The sequence below is a fragment of the Artibeus jamaicensis genome, unplaced genomic scaffold (genome assembly GCF_021234435.1).
Source record: "Artibeus jamaicensis isolate MK-2021 breed Jamaican fruit bat unplaced genomic scaffold, CSHL_Jam_final scaffold_537, whole genome shotgun sequence".
NCBI lineage: Eukaryota > Metazoa > Chordata > Mammalia > Chiroptera > Phyllostomidae > Artibeus > Artibeus jamaicensis.
In genome coordinates, this window is record NW_026522047.1 from 32,552,244 (window position 1) to 32,566,137 (window position 13,894).

At 36.7% G+C, this 13,894-nt stretch overlaps 1 long non-coding RNA gene across 1 annotated transcript in view; it reads left to right on the top strand.

Annotated features, from left to right (window-relative positions):
* LOC119056574 (uncharacterized) overlaps nt 1-13,894 on the top strand; it is a 332,875-nt gene that overhangs the window by 209,767 nt on the left and 109,214 nt on the right. The window contains exon 8 of the long non-coding RNA XR_005083906.2: nt 8,806-8,865. This is a non-coding gene — a long non-coding RNA (uncharacterized LOC119056574). The remainder of the gene's footprint in view (nt 1-8,805; nt 8,866-13,894) is intronic.

The window sequence follows — 13,894 nt, forward strand, 5'->3', positions numbered from 1 at the left end:
CCCATGGACATGGATGGCAGTGTGGGGTTCCCTGAGGGAGTGGGGGTCTGTTGGAGTGGGGCAGAGCGGAAAAAATTGGGACAACTGTAACAGCATAAACAATAAAATGTAACTGAAAAAATCTTTAAATATAGGCCTGCTCTTTAGGAAGCAAGGGTTATTTGGATCAATTTAATACCATATTCAAAAAAATAATAAACACTTGTGGTTTTTTGCTGGATTTGGGAACACTATATGAGTATTGAAGAAAAACAAAAACACGGTAGTAAATATGTATTTACTACCATTTTATTGTTGATATCTTTGATCTTCTTCTTTTTAAAGAAGACCTTTGACATTTTTTATAATACTGGTTAAAAACACGAGGAATATAAAAATGTCTAGGAAATGATCTAAAGAAATAGGGGGTACATTCACATGCTCATTTTTCTGTGTTTTTATAAAGTACTCGGTACTTGCATGGTACTGTGTCTTGCAAACAATGCCAAAACCTTGGTTAGATTTCTAGGCTAGCCTGAATAAACCAATTCGGTACATACTATATAGACAAAATCCTTTTATTTACAATAAAGGGAACATAACAGATAAAGATAATAAAACAAAAAAGTAAAAATTAATAAGAATGAATTTTAAGATTCTTCACCTTAGATCTAGTGTGATCTTTCGACAATGCAAGTTTGAATATGTTCCTTCTCTACACATGCTTACCTCCCACACACTCATCACACATATTCACAGTTAAAATACTTCATTGGATTCTCATTGCTTTAAAAACTAGGACCAAAATGAAAATATTTGATTCATGTCTCTTTTCTGGAGCTCTGTTAAATCGGGGACCATATCTGGTTTCACTCACTGTTCTACACCCCTAGCCCGGTGCAGTGCTCAGCTTTGAATGAACATTGGATTTGGGTGAATAAGCAAATAAGTAAATTTTGTCCTACTTGCTGACATTTGAGGAAAAAAAGATTAATTGCCAAATGATGCTGAGAAAGATGAAAATAACTTTAAAGGGAACTTCAGGGGAGTTTTGAGGTTTTAGAGGTTGATAGTTGTTCCTTACTCTACATAATTTTATTTTGAAATGACCTGCCCCCTTTCTTCACTTTTTTCATTGCCATCTTGATGCATATAGACATCCACCATTCCACGAACATTTATGAGCCACAGTGGGGTAGTTTTTTTAACTCACAAAATGTCTGAAGAGAGGAAGAGAAAGAAAACATTTTCAAATAATTTGATAAAAATTTGATGTGGTAAGAATTCTTTAACGGGATATGTATCTGGATATCACAAGAATTTGCGTTAGGTCGTATTTGTTAAGAGTGGTCAAAGGATTGAAAAGTTGCATAAAGGGGAGAAAGGTGATACTGAGACAGACAAGTCCCCGCGTCAGTTAACAAGTAGCAACTCAGCTCTCTCTCAGCTGCTGAGTTAGATGGGGCGGTGGACGGTCTGCCCATTTGTACCAAGTGGTGGCTGAAGGTTGTTTTAATCAGATGAAAGATACATTTCATAAACTGATTAAAATAACAGTGATAAAATTGATTGTTTTTTCCCATAAAAATATAACACTGCACTGCATGTAAATCCTTAGCAAATTAACTGCATTTATACCAAATTATAAATAATACACTTGTGCACTGGAAATGCATTAAATCATTTATAATTCAGTATAACTACTTGAATTCCATGTAGTGTAGTTTGACTTAGTGTACAAATAAATGAAAAGATAGAAAGATACTTAAGTGAAAGCTCCATGTTCCAAAGATAAATGGGTGTTGGTATTTTTAATGTTCATTATAGATGGAAATTAATAATTTCCCATAGAAACCTATTCCAGTATTAAATTGTACTGATATAAAAAATAATTCAGGGCTTATATAAACACTCTTTTGGGAGAATTTGAAGCTCCTATAATTTAATTAATCTTTTGTGAATATAATTGTTGAATATAATTGTTGTGTTCCCTTCATAGTTAATTCTGTTTATATTCGAAAGAGAATTCTGAAACTGTTGGTTTTATATTTTATAGCCCAGGTAAGCAGCTCTGTGCTGTTGTAGGCATCAAATAGCTTTCCTTCTCTTTAATACTTTTGTCATCTTTTATATAACTGTTTAAGTCCCTGCAGAGAGCCCTCTTAAAATGTAAAAGAGGTTAAAAGCCCATCCATTTAGACTGACCGTGAGATTATAATTAGTGAACCTGGATAGTAGGCACAAGAATATAATTTTTACCGTTCTTGCTTTTTGTGACTAGTTTTGTAGGAAAGGTTTAAAAATATATTAAAAGAGCATATTAGCTAAGGCCCAAAGTAAGTGTGCATGGGTGCATGTGTGTATATGTGGTGTGTGTGCATGTGGCCTCAATGGGCCTCAGCTTTGGGTTGGGTGAGGAACTTGAGCTCCGGTGGCTCCGTGCGGCAGTGATTCGGGAGCTGTTAGAAGAGTAGCTGCCACTCCTCATAGGCCTCACCTTCCACAGCTCCTGCTATCACCTGAGCCCTTTTCAGTATAGACTTCCCTCTTGACTGAGGACACCAGGCCTTGGAACACAACCCTTTTTAAAAAATTATATTTTATTGATTATGCTATTACCGTTATCCCAATTTCCCCCCCTTTGCCTACCTCCACCCAGCATGCTCCACTCCTTCAGGCTATCCCCCCACCATTGTTCATGTCCGTGAGTCATGTGTATAAGTTTTGGCCACTCCATTTCCTATGCTGCACTTTCCATCCCCATGGCTATTCTGCAGCTACCTACTTGTACTTCTTAATCCCCTCACCTCTTCACCCATATGTAAGGGAACACAGCTCTTAATTATCCACCTCTTTCTGGATCAAGTTCTCCATATGATTTTCTTCTCATTTTTATTTCATTCATCTGTGACTTTGCTCACATTTCCCATGCCTGAATTGCCTTTCTACAATGTATCTATTGGCAAAATCTTAGTTTTTACTTTGGTCACAAGCAATTGTTAGTTGTTCTATAATGTTTTTCTCCTGTTCCTGAAGGTGGACTCAAATGTCATTTCTGTTCCCATAGCTTTTGGCTCTTAGTTCTATCATTGTGTAATTCCATAAAGGGATTATTTTTATTTGTTTAATTTAATAGATTGCTCCTCCCATGAAATTATGAGTTCCTGTGGGGGGCACAATTTTTTATTTGCATTTCTAATTCCAGTATACAGAGAGTATGGGACATGGTAATAGACACCTAATAAATGTCAAGTGTAACTGAAATATTTCTCATCTGTGTCTGAGCAAAATATAAAAAAGTAGTGCCCGCTTTACTGAAAAGAATCCCTCTATTTGTATTCTTGATTCCATCTCTTTTTCCATTTTAAAAGAAATTGCTTTCATAGATTATTTTTTCTCTGGCTTGCATTTTCTCCTACTCTGATGACTTTTGTTTTTTTTCAGGAAATAGATGTTTTTATTGACTATGAACAGAAAGGGAAACATAAAAATACCAGAGGTGTGCAAGTCTCTGGATTTATAGATAGTGATGATAAATTTCTTCTTGGACAAAATGGACTTCTGCTTTTCTGAGTTGTGGATGAGAAATTTATTACACATACTGTTATATATGATATATACATAAAGAGTGAGAGAGAGGAGAGAGAGAGAAGAGGGGAGGAGAGGGGAGGGGAGAGAACGGGGGAGAGGAAAGGAGCACTTCATGCCCCACTTTACCTCTTTCAGTCCTTGCTTCACCTTCTGTTCACCCCAGAAATTACTGCTTATTAGAACAAGCCTGGCTTTTCTCTGCTAAGGAAGCAGGTACTAAAGATTGGGTTTGACTGATTTATCAGTTTAAGCTAGTTATTCAGCTGCATTATATTATGAAGATTTGGCAATCACATAAATCAAACTATTTTCCAGCTTATTTGTTCTGATGAAAATTTAATTATCTCCGATTTAGTAAAAGTTTGACATGAAATATACTTACCATGACCTGTACCTTTCCTGTTCAAGGCAGAGTGCAGGGCCTGGGTGGAACACAGAAATATTCTGCAAAGAAATATCTCATACTCAAGTACCTGCTTTCTTCCCTCATTCTCAAGAGCTTAGATTATTACAAGCAGGATTTTAAGACATATTTTTATAATATTCTGACATTTATATGATTCTATAAAAATTATTCTTGACCATGATTGCACGTAAGATATTTCATAAAAATTTTAATCCTATATTTAATTATCATATGCCATTTAGTGTTCAAAGCATTTTTCCTATTCAATATTAACTCACAAAGATGCTAGGAGGTTAGTGTGTGGTCAATAACATTATTAAATTGTTACCAATATTGAGTGCTTACCAAATCTTGGGGTCAATTTTAGGCTCTTTTTCTTTTTAGATGAAATTAATCTTAATGATCTGTTTTTTAAGGTTATTTATTTATTTATTTATTTATTTATTTTTAGAGATAGGGGAGGGGAGGGAGAAAAAGAAGGAGAGAAACATCGTGTGTGGTTGCCTCTCATGTGCCCCCACTGAGGACCTGGCTTGCAACTTAGGCATGTGCTCTGACTGGGAATTGAACCAGGGGACCCTTTGGTTCACAATCCACCCTCAATCTACTGAGCTACACCAGCCAGGGCTAATTTTAGGCTCTTAATACCTCTATAATTAGTAATAGCTAAAACTTATTGACCTGCTTTATGCCAAACTCTGTGCTGTGTTCTACAAGCATTAATTTATTTAAAACCTGCATTCACGGAAAAAGATGAGTACTAATGTTATCACCATTATATGCATGACAAAACTGATGCTGAAAGATTTTTTGAAAGAGACAATAGTTAGTAACAGCATGATTGGAATACATCTGTTTATGTCCAAGATGCTGATCTTCAGTGTCAGATATAACGCCTCTGCTTACTGCCCAACAGCTGAGGCTTCCATGTCGGACTGCTTCTCTGGTCAGTTTTTTGGAATTCTCCTAGCAGAGATGAACAGGGACCATTCTTTCACCAAATTAGATTAGCTTTCCTCTCTCCTCATCCCTGATTTTGTAGTCTGCTTACGTGTAAAATGGGTGTAATAACGCTTATCTTACAGGATGGCTTTATGAATTAAATAAGATGTGTGTGTAAAGTACTTAACCATGTGTGGCATCTAGCAGACTTATGCTCATGAAGGACTAGAGCAATTCTAATGAGAGTTGGGCCCTGTGAGACCCATGTCACAAAGCTGCACAGAATAAGCCCAGGAGAGCAACAAAATAATTACAAAGAAAGTCTGATCTCCCTTATATTTCTCCAAGAATATGAAAGGTCACTCATTTGTAACCCCACCTAGTACTCAGCAAGTACACTCTCTGTTCTCCAAGTACCACTTGTACTGCTTGGAGCATCTCATTTTCCAAACCTGAAATCTCTCCTTGACCCCAGCTGTGTGGTAGCTCACTAATTTTTTTCTTGCCCTATTCTCTATTCTCTGTATGTTCCTCTAATACTGCCTCAAAAAAAAAAGTGTGAGCCCTGGGCAGGCTGATGCAAATCTGGGGAAAGAGGAAAGAATGTGGACATGGGGAGGAGAAAACAAGAAAGCCTCTACCCACTCCTTCAAATGTGTCCTCCCTCCTGCGCTGGTGTTCTCCCTTTCCCACTCCTCCAAACACACTGTATTTATGTCCTTTCTGACAGTGCTTTTTCCTGCTCTCAGCAGGGACTAAAGAAAATAATCCCCAGCACTCACTCAGCCTTCACTGCCCTCCCTTTGATGCTATCTTTTGATGATATTACCTACTCCAAAACTCCATGTGGAAGACTCCAAAATCTAGCTTTCTGACTACAGTCTCTTTCACAAGTCCTCTTTCTGCTTTTGCTACTGTATACATTTGTCTTTACTCAGATGAATGGAATGCATCGTCAATATATCCAGCCTTAAGGCCCAAAACTAAAGCAGTCATCTCTTCTCCCAGAGGGACTTTCTCTCTGCAATTGGTTTTGCCTACTTCTGTTAAAATCTTGTTCTTTCTCTTTCTTTCTTTTTCTTTCATTTCTCTTTTGTTTCAAGTTATGAATATAGATAATTTATTAATTTTTTGAGAACCACAAGATGTTTTTTATTTTTTAGTTTTTTAATTGAATATATTGGAGGTTCTATATATATCTATATTAGAGATAAAGATACCTTTATCTTATATCTTTGACCCTTCTTATTCTCTTAATCCGAAACTCAATATGTTGCCAAATACAATCAACTCTACTACTACTACATTTCTTTTCTCTTACAAAAAAATCTTTTTTTTTTTTACCTGAGTTGAACTTTTGTCTACAGAAAGTGTTTAACAACAAGTGGTCCACGGCCCAGTGCTGGTCCTCAGTAGGAGTGATCAGCGTCTGGTGATTGGTCAGGACTGGTCAGATCTGTTGGGTGAAGTCAAACAATGGCAGGCAACCACTGATGATTTTGCAGCATCTAGTTTTCAACCAAGTACAGTCATCTGCTTGGCAAACTCTTTGAGTTTTTCCTAGAACTGTAACGAAGTAATGTTTTCCTATGAGTGATAATCCAATGCTATTGGTAATGGCACATTCAAATAGTACTCTTCAGAGAAAAACCAGGAATATACCGTAATCTGTATTGAACACTTGATATATGCCCAACTCTATTCTAGGTACTAGAAATTTAGTGGTGGATAAAGCTCCACTCTCATAGAGCTCACATTCTTATGGGGGGTAAGGAAAGACCAGCCACATGAAGATTAATTTCACATAGTGACAAATACTCTGATGAGAACAGAAGAGGTTAATGTTTTCAGGATATTTGTTCAACAATCATGCACCAAAAGAGCCATAGTTGTGGTTCATAACCTGTATCCCTTCTGACTGGTGCTCATGCTTGTAGATCATCAAATATTTTTTGATGTCCCTCTGCATGTGATAGTAAAGTGGGAGTGTAGTAGTGTGTAGTGAGAACTTAGGATAAATCATGTGAGCAGAGACATTTAACTATGGTCCAGAGTATGAAAAGAAAGCAGCCATGGGAGACAGAGGGAAGCATCCTCTATTCTTGTGGAGACAGAGGTATGAACAAGCTCCTGCAGAGTCACTGAGGCAACCAAAACCTGGGCCTTTCCATGCAAGAGCAAAAAGAGCTGTAGGACTGGAACATATTGTGCAAAGAAGACAGGGAAAGGAGACAGAATCAGGTAGCTGTCAGCAGCATGCATTGTGGAAGAGCAGATATCTGCGTTTCTGGTCAGTGCTTTGAGTAATGGATGGAAAGAAGTCTCAGTGTGGGAAATAATCTTTTTAACTGAAGTGGATAAAGGTGTTTGATATCATTGACAAATTTTGATCAATGTATTTGTCATAAGTAAGGTTTTGATATATAAATTAAAAAGTATTCATTTAAATGTCAAATACTGTTTTTCTTCAGCCAATAATGGGCAACATGCCCAATCTGGACTTCATGTTCAAGTAAATAGAAAGCATTGTGAATGTGAGTAATCACAGCCATTGAGCATCTCACTGTTCAGGTTGCTATTCGAATACCCAGGCTGGAAGTGAAAATCATACTCCATTTTCCCCTCTGGAGTATGCTAGTTGTCAAGGGGAAAGTTGCTCCTGGGAGAAATGAGAAATAAGATTTCTTTAAAGAGCCCAGCACCATTAAAAGATTAAGGTCTATTTCTCTGATTTCAGGGGTTTTTGCTTTGTGACATAACCAAAAAATACACTTGCTAACTTGAAAAGTCTGAATTTATTACTTTAGTGAAACTGTGATATTAGTATTGGTGATAAGACAACAGGATTTCATAAAAAGTCTAAATTGGTTCAGACAGCTTAAATGCCAAGAATGTGATTTTTCCCCCAGCCCTTGAATTTTTTCCTCACTTGTCAGACTTAAAAAAATATGAATGCCATACTATGATACATTTTTCAAAAATAAAATTTCATGCTGTAATAGAACAAAGAAACCTTTTCCATAAATAAAAATGAAAAAGAGCATTGGAAAAAGTTTTCAGTCTGTGCCTCCCTGCCCACTCAAATTCTTTGGAATGAATGAGTCTTGTGGTAATCAGTCCAGCATCTTTTAGTGCTAGGGTCATGGCATTCAATACGAAATCTCCCAATAGTTCAAATGTAATTTTATGTTTGTTTGAAATAATCCAGAACTATAAAGCAGAGTTATAAAACATTCAGACTAATTTTAGGGGATGTATTTATTAACTAAGGATTTATGATTTGGTAGAAATAAAGGCTAAATGAAGTAAACAGCTAGATAAGAGACCTAGTTCATGATATAACATATTTATTATTATTTATTTATTATTTATTATTAGGCCATATTTATTATTAGGCCAGATATAAATAAATTGGTTAAATTTCAAATAGTATAATCCATCTCAGTGCTACAACATATTCTTAATATTGTTAATTTAAAGTCTGGTTATACACTTTATCATTTAAAAGACTGCACCATTTCTCCATATGTCTCAGTGGGTATCCCACAAATTCAGCGGAGACACAGTAAGTGGTCCACAAACAAGAAACTCTGCTCTAGAAAAGAAGGGGTCTGGGCTGCAGATGAGACTCTCCTGAGTGTGCAGAGAAGATTGATTTAGGGTTTAGGAATAATAGTTAATTGGAAAAGAGCTCATTATCCTAAAAATAATGAATTCAAAAGTCCATTAATTTTACGTCTTTTCTGTAATTAGATTTAGATATATAGTAATGCAATTATTATTGCATTAAATAGATGGTTTGGATCTTACCATTGGCAACTGAATAAATGTTTTGAAAGTGATCTTTATGTCTTGTTAGATGAATTTAATTGAGTTTTCATGTGTAGGTGAACAGGATGATGCTGCCACAGAAAAGCATTGGTTTCTGCCCATGGACATTGTAAAAGGTAAGTTTGTATACTTCTAGAAGGAAAAAAAAATCAGACAGCTAAAGAAAGAGTTATCAGCACTACAGTGAAATAGTCAGCCCAACTTAGAACATGGGGCATTCTACAATGAATATGATCTGGTGTCTATAAAATATCCAGGACGTTAAAAAAGAACATGAGTGGGCTGCTGAGGATCATAAGATCATGGAGGACTCAAGAGGCCTTATGATCAAATGCAATGTGTGGACCTTATTTACATCCTGACTCATAGCAAACAACCATGTAAGTTATTGTTGAAATAACCAAGAACAATTTAACATATATTGATGATATTAAAGAATTAGTGGGACTTTTGGTATGATAATGGTATCATGCTGGTGATGTTAAAAATATTGTTTAACCTTGACCTGTGTGGCTCAGTGGGTTGGGTGTTGTCCCACACAGCAAAGGGTCACAGATTTGATTCCTGTTCAGGGCACATGTCTGGGTTGCAGGTACAGTTCCCAGTCAGGGTGCATATGAGAGGCAACCAATGGTACTTCTCACATCAATATTTCTCTGCCTCTCTTTCCCTCTCCCTTATCCCCTCTCTAAAAAATAAATAAATAAAATCAAAATGTTTGTTATTTGTTAAAACTGTATGTGCAAAATATCAGTAAATATTGAAGCTGGGTAAGTGGTAGATACAATTTCATCATACTGTTCTGCTTTTGTATACATTTTGCATTTTCCATAGTAATTGTTGATTCCTCCCCATTTATTAAAATGACCATTTGACAGACCACTTGTGTATATTCTTTTTGTTTGCAGAAGCAGGTTTCTCAGGGACCTTAGCAAACAACATATTGTTAGATAATTTGATGGCATAATAGCCTTACTTCAGAAACAAAATGAAAGTCAATAGTTAAATGGAAGAGTTATGAGTATCTTAGTCCCTTTTTACTCAGTTAATTACCCAATGTGAATTTTCCTTTTAATTTTTTAAATATTAAAAAATTTAAAATATGCAGAAAAGCGCATAGAAATAAATACACAATTAAATAAATAATTAAAAAGTAACTACTGTGAGACCTTCACTCATATTAAGAAGTAAGCTCTTGTAAGAACAACAGAAATTCACTTTGTTTATGTTCTTGGCCATAATTCTTGCCCTGTACCTTGAGAAAATGCTTGATTCTGACTTAGTTTTGCCCTTTTTTGAATTCTATATAAATGGAATGATATGATATATATTACTTTCTTTGCTTCTTTTGTACATTATGCTTATGAGATTTGCTCATGGTTATGCTATTTACTATAATTCATGTTTCATAGCTATTGAGTGTAATGATGCAGCTGAAGGCATTCTTGTACATGTATCTTTGGGTACATGGACACAATTTGAATGAATGAATGCTGTAAGATGTAGTTCCCTCACATATATGGGGAATATGTTCTAAACCGCAAGTAGGATACTGGATAGTATTGAACTCTATACATACTATGTGTTTTTCATTACATACATAGCTGTGATAAAATTTAATTTATAAATTAGGCACACTAAGAGATTAACAACAATAGCTAAAAAAAATAGAATAATTATTCTATTCTATTTTTCTATCTAATGTGCTATAATAAAATGTATGTGGTCTCTCTCTTTCACAATATCCTAGTGTGCTGTACTTCCCTTTTCATTTAAAGGAAACGCTTTGCGGCTTCCCTTTGACATACCTGAATTGCCAGCGTCATCTCTCTTATGCCTTGGGGCTATCATTAAGTATAGTAAGGGTGACTTAAACACAAACGTGTGACCGTCCACCTGATAACCAACACAGATGCTAAGTAACTAACGGCCCGGGAGTGTATGCAGCATGGCTATGCTGAACATTGGCATGATACCCGTCCCAAGCAGTGGGAAGGTGCAAGATTTCACCACACTACTCATGACGCTGCACATTTTAGAAACTATGAGTTGTTTATTTCTGGAATTTTGACTTTAATATTTTTTGGAACCATGATTCTGGGCAATGGAAATGATGGGATGTGAAACAGCAGGTAAGGGGGGCGACTCTGCTCAGGAGGAGGGCTAAGCCATCAGATGTGCTGTCCTTTAACACAGTGCTTGAATGACCGCAGTTGTCTCTTACCTACTTCTCCAACACACGCACTGAAGTGCTGTTTTTGCCTCACTTGTTTTGATGCATAGTATTCTCATTATTGTTGAGTTTAAAGTGTGTTTAATTTTTGTTACTTTTCCCCCTGATTTAGAAGAGCATTTCTTTAAAAGGTTTGAAATTGAAATACAGAAAATTGCACAAATTATGGGCAAAAATGAAGAGTTTCTTATATATACCACTCGGAAAGCCCCCTCATGCCTCCTTCCAAGGCCAAGGTGAAGATGGGCAGGAGAGCGCCTGTGGATTAAATTGAAAAAGGGCCTCACTCTCAGGGTTGGGCGAGTAGAGAATTGGCACTTCCATGTGTCTGAGAGTGAGTGCCTCCTAAAGTTTTACCTCCCAGCTGTCTCACTTGCCTCCCCAGCTTGGGCTGCTGGCAGTCATAGAAGACACGGCAATGGAAGACCATGGCCCTATTCCTGTAACACTTCATTTACTAACACAAGCAGCGAGCCGACTTTGCTTTGGGTTACAGCTGCCTGACTTCTCATCTGGATTCTTCCTTCTCTCTGCACACCACTCACTAATTATGCCTTTAGCTTCTTCTAATCTGTCGTTAAAACCATTTATTTTGTTTTCATTTCCAGAATATCTACTTGCATCTTTTTTCAAATCGGTGACATCAATATTTACAATGTCCTATTTCCTAAGGGTATTTTAAGCTTGACTTTTTAAAAAAGCCATAGATGTTTAATTAAGCATAGTAGTTTTATGATCTGTGACGGATAATTCCAGTATCTGATGTCTTGCTGCACTGGTTTTGATATTTGCTCATGATGTTTCCTCGAGTGCTTATTTATTTTTTAATCATATGCTCTTCATTATTCTTGCAAATTATTTTTTTGTGGAAATAATTTGTGGCCTTGGGTAATGACATGTTCATCTAGAGTGGTGGTTTTCGAATTGTGGTCCTTGAAGCCCCTATATCAATATCACCAGAGAATTTGTGAGAAATGGGAGTTCTTGGGCCTCATGCCAGACCTAATGAATCAGGAAGTGTGGGGCTGTGTTTTGACTTAAGTGGCACACTTACCTTGAGGGTGTGTCTATCATAGCCTCAGTTTAATATGAGGAGAGTATCCTAATAGACACTCTACCTTGAACAGACCCTGAACTTCAGATTTCTGTCCCTCTCATTCCACATGCACCCTCTAACTGAAATTCAAAGTTTTTAAGTGGCTCAAGCTTCAGACGTACAGAGCTTCAGTGCCCCTCTGTTCTCTGTGTTCAGACTTGCCCTTTAGATTGAGCTAGTATTTCCCTAGCATCTTCTTAGCTCCTTGATGCTTTTCCAGTGTTTTTATATTTTATTCAGCATACTCAGTGTGTTTCTAGGCAGGGAGTTAATCCTTAATTTCTTAACCCACAGTTATAGGAAATGACTTCATGCAGGTATCTCTAGGATTAGTTTGTTTTTATCTAAACACAAGAGGAAAAAATGTACAGACAATTTACCTTAGTAAAGACATGACACTGATATGAAATGTTATCAAAATGCTTGTGTTTTGCTATTTACGCTTGAAATATATGCAGATTTACTCTCCAGTAAAGCCTGTTTGACCTTGTTAAAACTGCTGTCTTTGGATGCTGGAAGTTCTTTTGCTTTATTCATACATCACAAGTCTTTGGGGGTGATGTAGCAATCACCTAAGACTTAAATTTAATATTGGACAGTTTTCATTCATTATGAAAAATATTTATATCGGCAGAAAGTTGAGGGTTCTATCATTCTGAGGGGGAATGTTGCTGTAAGGAAGTGAATTTATTGACTGCTCGATGAAAATGACATATTATTTATGCAAAATGCTTCCATCAGGCAACATCTGCTTTTTTTTTTTTTTTTTGGCCGTACAGGACACGTTCACACAAGTGTAGACAGAGAGGTAAGTGAAGTCAGCGTAAGATCCCAAGTCTCTCTACCAGGACCGTTTTAGAGATAATGTGAGAGTATCGTCTTTGCATGAACAGATACTGGGACTTCATAAAGCTCTGATCAGACCTGGTGGTGTGTGAACTAGTTAATGAAGGGCCCACAGGTTCCTGTGACAGGAGACCAAATGTAATTCTCTGGGGAAATCTAGATGAAAATGAAATCTCTCCATGTTGCTTTTTAATTATTATTTTTAATCACCATTAATGCTGTTATTGTATCTTTCCTATTACCATTTAGTCCCCTTATACCACCCCTGCCACAATCACTGCACTTTTGTCCATGTTGAGTCCTTTTTCCTTTTTCTCTGTCCCTCCACCCCCTTCACCTCCTCCCACCCTTAGCTGTTATCCTGCTCTCTGTCTCCGTGTGCTTTTAAAGGACTGTTCTGTTCTTTGAAGATACTGTGTTTCAACAACTAAAAGCCACAGGAGCTCAGAAAATTCATGAGCAATAGAGACAGGATGTGGAGATTATATTACAAGAAGAAAGGATATTAGCTCAGAAAATTGACCAAGATACTGTGATTAGTGGTGAGATTTCTGTGTCTTCTTTTAACCCAAATCACAGCCTGCATCTTCAGATATTTTCTGCTAAGGCAGGAAATGTAAGTGCGGTCTGGAGGCTGGACTTGTATGCAGCATGGTGGTGATAATCTCTGTAAAGATTATGAATCGGTGAGTAAGCTTGTTTACTAGCTCAGGCAATGTGATTTTTCAGATGTATCCAGTTTGTTTCTTCCGTGTTTTCTTAATTCTACAGCTTAAATTTGGATATCTTGTGATGAGTTGTATTAAGGAAAATCAAAAGCCTAAAATTCCTATAAGGACCTACTGCTTTAAGGAGTAATTTATCTGAGGAAAAAAAAAGTGGCCCTTTTAAAAACAAGTCTCCCCACCTTCAAGGTCACTGAAAAATTCTCTATTTTGGACCACATTTCAGAACCTTAACATGTCATTGA